General features: G+C 44.0%; 1 protein-coding gene across 9 annotated transcripts in view; it reads left to right on the top strand.

Moving 5' to 3' along the window:
• Nucleotides 1–76: 76 nt before the first annotated feature.
• The window catches only part of FAM193A (family with sequence similarity 193 member A), a 174,610-nt gene continuing 168,686 nt past the window's right edge, over nt 77–6,000 (top strand). For 8 of the 9 annotated variants that reach the window (XM_027103899.1, XM_027103894.1, XM_027103897.1 and 5 more), the window contains exon 1: nt 77–161. The gene's annotated coding sequence lies outside the window, so the exon portion shown is untranslated. Of the gene's footprint in view, nt 162–291; nt 623–6,000 lie in introns of those variants that run through there. The other variant, XM_027103892.1, reaches the window with a different exon arrangement.

Raw genomic sequence — 6,000 nt, 5'->3', positions numbered from 1 at the left:
CGGGCGGTGGCAACGGCGGCGCGGGCGGCGGCAAGGCCGGCCCGGCGGCGGCGCTGCGCGGCTCCCAGGCCACGGGCCTGGCAGCCCCGGGTGGCGCGGCGGCGGCCAACGGGCCCCTCGGCGCGGGCGCGGGCGGCGCCGCCCCCGGAGGCTACTTCGAGGTAAGCGGCGGTGGGGCGGGGGCGGGGGCCACGGGCGGGTGGCGCCCTGACAGCCTCCTGCGGGGCCGGCGGGGACCGCGGGCCGGGGTGGGAGGCGCCGCCGACCCGCGCCCCGAGCCTCGGGCCAGGCTGCAGCGCGCCAGGTGCCGCATCTCCCGGGAGCGCGGCGCCGCCTGCCCACCTGCACGGCGCTGTCACGGATCCGGGCTGGTGCTGGGTCGCCCCGCGCCGAGGTCGTCCTTGAGGTTACTCGGGTGCAATTCCAGAATAATTGTGAGTCAGGTGACGAGCGGGGCTTCCCTTGCGGTGCCCACCTCCTCCACGCCTGGCGAATGATCATCGGGAAGTGCCTCCTAGAAGTTTTCTTGTTCTTCTCCAAAACGGTCATTTGAAAGATACCTGACAGTCTTCGGAGGTGGCGGCCCTGGCTCTTCACCTCTGCTTTTAAAAAGTTTTTAGAGGTAATTGGTCGTCTGGTTACCCAGGTATATATTTAGGGTTTGAACTTAAGGAATTTGAGTAGTAATTTTTTCTGTTTTGCTTTTGAAGGCAGCTAGCACACACTGCCTCTGCCAGTTGTGGATTGTTGCCACTTTTATTCCGCTCTTGGTCACAACACTTTACAAGACACGGTACTGGTACGTGGGTATGCAGTTGGCAGTCATTTCCACTCATTCAGTTGTCTCCTGAAAGATAATGGGTTTTTTCAAAAGTTATGTTGTTAGGACTGTTAAATTAAGTTGTTTTAAAGACATTTACAACAGTAACAACAAAAGCCTCATCAGGAGTATTTATTTGTGTACCAAATTCCGAGACAGAAATTGTTTTATGCGGGATTCTAAATGTTGTGTTGGAAACGATATGTAGTGAGAGCAGATAAGAAATCATTGCATATGGCATGGCTCTCTGATGCTTATACTATTATACGAATACACAGTGTTCTCTGCAGTTGGAGCTTCCTTTAGATTATGTTGTCAGATTTGTTTTGGGTGCTGGGTTGTAGCCCTGAAGGTTGCCATTTTCCAGTACACTGGAGAGTGAAACAGGTGTAGTTCTTGGGATCCAGGGTGAGGCTTATGCATTTGCATCGATGGAGTGTAAATTAAGGGCAGTGTTTGTTGCTGCTGGGGAGGGGAGGCTGGGAGGTCTGCCCAAACAAATGCTTTACAAAAGTGTTTATAATATTGGCTGTAGTTGGGTGTAAAATACACCCATTTTTATTGATTTAGTAAAAATTCTTATGCTAGCCTTTCATACCATTATTTCAGGTTTAATAATTCTCCATTACTTTGCAATATTTGGCTAAAATAACCGTTCAGTTATTCTTTTTTCTAATTTTTTTTCATAATTCCTTTTATTTATTTATTTTTGGCTGTGTTGGGTCTTCATTTCCGTGTGCGGGCTTTCTCTAGTTGCTGAGAGCGGGGGCTACTCTTCGTTGCAGCTCGCGGGCTTCTCACTGCGGTGGCTTCTCTCGTTGTGGAGCACGGGCTCTAGGTGCGCGGCTTCAGTAGTTGCGGCACACGGGCTCAGTAGTTGTGGCTCATGGGCTCTAGAGCACAGGCTCAGTAGTTGTGGCTCACGGGCTCCAGAGTGCAGGCTCAGTAGTTGTGGTGCACGGGTTGAGTTGCTCCATGGCATGTGAGATCTTCCCGGACCAGGGCTCGAACCCGTGTCCCCTGCATTGGCAGGCGGATTCTCAACCACTGCGCCACCAGGGAAGCCCTCAGTTATTATTCTAATCACACTTTTGAACTCACACAACCATACACCTAGTATTATTTTTGTTTGACAAGACTGTTTTCTATTAAACTTATGAATCCAGAGTTTTGACCATGACCCACTATCAGCAATAAAATATACCACACACACACTCGCACAGCAGGTTTTACAAAACAATACTCTGATACTTTCTGATCTTTTCTTTTTCATTCAATTTCATTAATAAAATGCTGGTTGTATTTTATTAATGAATTATTAATATTATTTTACTTATGTACTGTTGAGTTGTGACCTGAACCTTTAAAAACATTCTCTTTTACTATATTTTAAAGTTTTAAAGCTATGTCTTTAGTTTTAAAATTTCTTCACAAGTGTTTTAATAATAGTGCATCAAAGATACTTTTTATGGTAACAGGGTGATGCCAATCACAAACATTCTTCATGTAATTCTGAAACCTCTGAATTGTTTCCCTACAGATGGTGAGCTTTTTGGGACACCTTATCTAGGGCAGAACAGGCACCCAAGACAGCGTTTGTCAACAAGTAATGGTGAATGGGTACTGGCCCTGCGTTTCCCAGAGAGGCTTATGATTCTTGGGGTGCATGTTTCCATTTCATATTGGGTCACCGGGGCAGAAGGTGTCTAAGAGAAGTAAGAGTGTAAGGACTGTCTTGATTCTCAGGAGGGGTCTTAGGCCCACTGCCCAGTGTGCTGGGGACAGCACTGAGCGTTAGACCCAGGACCACCTTCATCAGAGGCGGCTTCTGAGGCAAAGAGGGCATTTTTGCATGTAGGTGGCTTCTACAAAGAAATGAGGGCTGTAGGATAAGTAGGAAAACATAACTTAGCTTATAGAGTTCTTGGCCCACAACAAAACTCTGGTGTACAAAGCTCAGGGGACACAAATTTGTTAGGTTCTGTGCCCTCAGGCAGAGCCTCACAGGCCGTGTTTTCTAGGTGGTGTGGCTTCCGGCTCCTAGGGTTGTTGGAAGAATTAAATGCGTGGAGGCTGGAAGGTGCTTACACAGTGCCTCGTGGCACTCAGTGCTGTGCATGTGCTTGATGGCTGTTTTCAGGAGGCTGGCCTGGCTTGCTTTATAGGACTCTGCTGCAGGATGTTATTGATGAAGCGTTCCCACTTGTGAAATGATGATGTAAAAATGATGATATGCGTCTTGGACAAGTCCCGCTCTTAACAGCCTAGTGTGCTGGTCTGCTCTAATGTGACAATAAAGGGTTAGCCCTGAGTAAAAACTTGGTAGGTGAAGGATATCATGAAAATATCTTACTTTTTTGCATTTCTGTTTTAAAATGTAATTTGCATAGTGTTCATGATGTATTAAGAAAGAGAAAAGCTTACAAAATAGAAAACAGTGTTTGTGGGAATTTCCTGGGGGTCCAGTGGTTAGGAATCCACACTTTCACTGCTGAGGGCCCAGGTTCAATCTCTGGTCCGGGAACTAAATCCTGCAAGCCGCATGGCATGGCCAAAAAAAAAAAAAGAAAACTGAATCCTGCAGGCGGCATGGCATGGCTATTTTTGTAAAGTGTCTGTGTGTATATATATTTGCATAGGAAGGTTTGATAGGGTATACACATCAAAATATTTTGTGGTGGAAGTTCTGATGGCTTTCTTTTTTCCTTTTGGCACATGCCTCAAGCTTTAAGACTTTTCTACAATGAATATTACTTATGGACAAAAAGGTGAATGATACTTTTACAACCTTATATTACCAATAATTTTGCTTTTTCAAATAAAACTGATTTTGGCTTTTCCCACTCTTTAACAGTTAAACATTTAGGAATTTACACACAATAAAAATATCTATACCATCAGAATTCTGTAGTTGAATCGGTGTGCAAAATTAAGTCATACACATATTATTTACCAAAATTTTTGTATTGTGGAAATTGATCCGTGTTATTAGCTGTTGGGATATCAAATTACATAAAATTTACACTTTTGGAGAGCTCAAATGGGAATTTAGGGCTATTTTTGTAACGCTGTTAGAGGTTTATAAAAGGAAACTGTTTGGGGTAGGGATCAAAGTACATTTCGAACAGTGATATTACAGTTTTAAAGTCAGAGAAACATGTAGTGTAGGGAGCATTTGTAATAACGTAAATCCTCTTTCATTGCTGAAAAGGTGGCAAGAAGGAGATAATGTTATTAATGTTTAAAGGCCACCATACAGTGTATCCTGTGGTCAGATGGTATGATTATATATCTTGGGGTATACTGGGATGCACTTAGAGGCCTTCCCTGTGTTGTAGAAATAGCTGCCGTGATGAAATGAGGTTTAGTCATTACTATCTAGTGCACATTTGCCTTAGTGACCTGAGGAAGTAAAGATCTAGAACCTTATGTGATTTAGCTAAGTTTGACAGTGGGTAAAGCTGCAGAGAGCATCTCTGTGATGCAGTATTCTATGTATGTGTACACACATGGGACCAATATTTCAACATACAGAATATAGATAAAGAATATTCCCAGTATGCTAGAATGTGCCCTTGTTCTCTTCCTCGTCATCCCTACCACTTTCTCACGTGTTTTGCCTGTTTTTGAATTTCACTTAAAGGTACTCTGTGCTGGTGCTGTTTGGCTGAACATTATATTTGAGATGCATCCGTGTTGTTGATGTAGCAAGTCGTCATTCTCTTCCGTGGCGTGCAGTTTTCCGTTGCGTGAATATTCCACAATTTATCCATTCTGATGTTGATGGACGTTTGGCTTATTTTATTTTATGGCTGATATGAATCAAGCTGATATGCACATTCCTGTACATGTTTTTGGTGGATAAGAGTGTTCCTTTTTGTTGAGCATATGCCCTAAGTGGATTTGCTAGGTATACATGTGGTTTGACTCTAGTAGATACTGCCAGAGAGGTTTTCTAAGGGGTTTTACTGTACGCTAATCAAAAAAATTAACGTGTAGTAAAATATATTTTGTATGTATGTATATTGGGCTTGTGGCATGTGGGATCTCAGTTCCCTGACCAGGGATTGAACCTGGGCCACAGTAGTGAAAGCCTGGAATCCTAACCACTAGGCCACCAGGGAACTCTCCCGAATTTATATTTTTTGATGTGCAGTTGTTTGGACTTTAACACACGTGGATTCATGTACCACTGTCAGGATACAGAGCAATTTCATTACCCAGAAAGGCTCCCTCCTGCTGTTCCTGTGCAGTCACACTCTTCCCCCACCCCTAAACTCTGGACAGCCACTTACTGTGCTTTTGTCTTCTGGGGAGGTCATATAAATGGAATCATACAGTATGTAACTTTTTTTTAAAGTTTTTTTTTTTTTTGATGTGGACCATTTTTAAAGTCTTTATTGAATTTGTTACAGTATTGCTTCTGTTTTATGTTTTGGTTTTTTGGCCACAAGTCATGTGGGATCTTAGGTCCCCGACCAGGGATCAACCCCCACCCGAAGTCTTAACCACTGGACCACCAGGGAAGTCCCTAGTATGTAACTTCCTGAGGCTGGTTCCTTTCACTAAGCTTAGTCACTTTGAGATTCATCCAGGTTGTTGCAGGTATGAGTAGTTTGTTCCTTTTTACTGTCAAGTAGTATTCTGTTGTATGGATGTACCACAGTTATCCATTCTCCTATTGGTGGACATTGGGCTTCTGTTAGTTTTGATGATAATAAATAGAGCTGCTGTAAAACATACGTGTACAGGTTTTTGTGTGACAGTAAATTTTCATTTCTCTAGGGTAGATACCAAGGAGTGGGAGCAGGGTCATGTGGTAACATTGTAAGAAACTGCCAGACTGTTTTCCAGAGTGGCTGCACCATTTCGACTTCCCACCAGCAATGATGAGAGTTCAGTTGCTCTGCATCCGTGCTAGCACTTGTTATTGTCAGTAGATATTATTTTAACCATTAATAAATAGGTGTGTAGTGGTGTTGTGGTTTTAATTTACATTTCCCTAGTGCCAATTATTTTTAAAAAATTAATTTTTGGCTGCGTTGGGTCTTCATTGCTTTGCGCGGGCTTTCTCTAGTTGCGGCAAGCGGGGACTGCTCTTTGTTGTGGTGAGTGAGCTTCTCATTGCGGTGGCTTCTCGTTGCGGAGCACAGGCTCTAGGTGCGCAGGCTCAGTAGTTG

The sequence above is a fragment of the Aethalodelphis obliquidens genome, unplaced genomic scaffold, assembly GCF_003676395.1.
Source record: "Aethalodelphis obliquidens isolate GAN/ISIS:26980383/991018 unplaced genomic scaffold, ASM367639v1 scaffold6, whole genome shotgun sequence".
Taxonomy (NCBI): Eukaryota; Metazoa; Chordata; class Mammalia; order Artiodactyla; family Delphinidae; genus Aethalodelphis; species Aethalodelphis obliquidens.
Note: the sequence above shows the minus strand (reverse complement) of the source record. Positions and strands in the feature narration are given on the sequence as shown.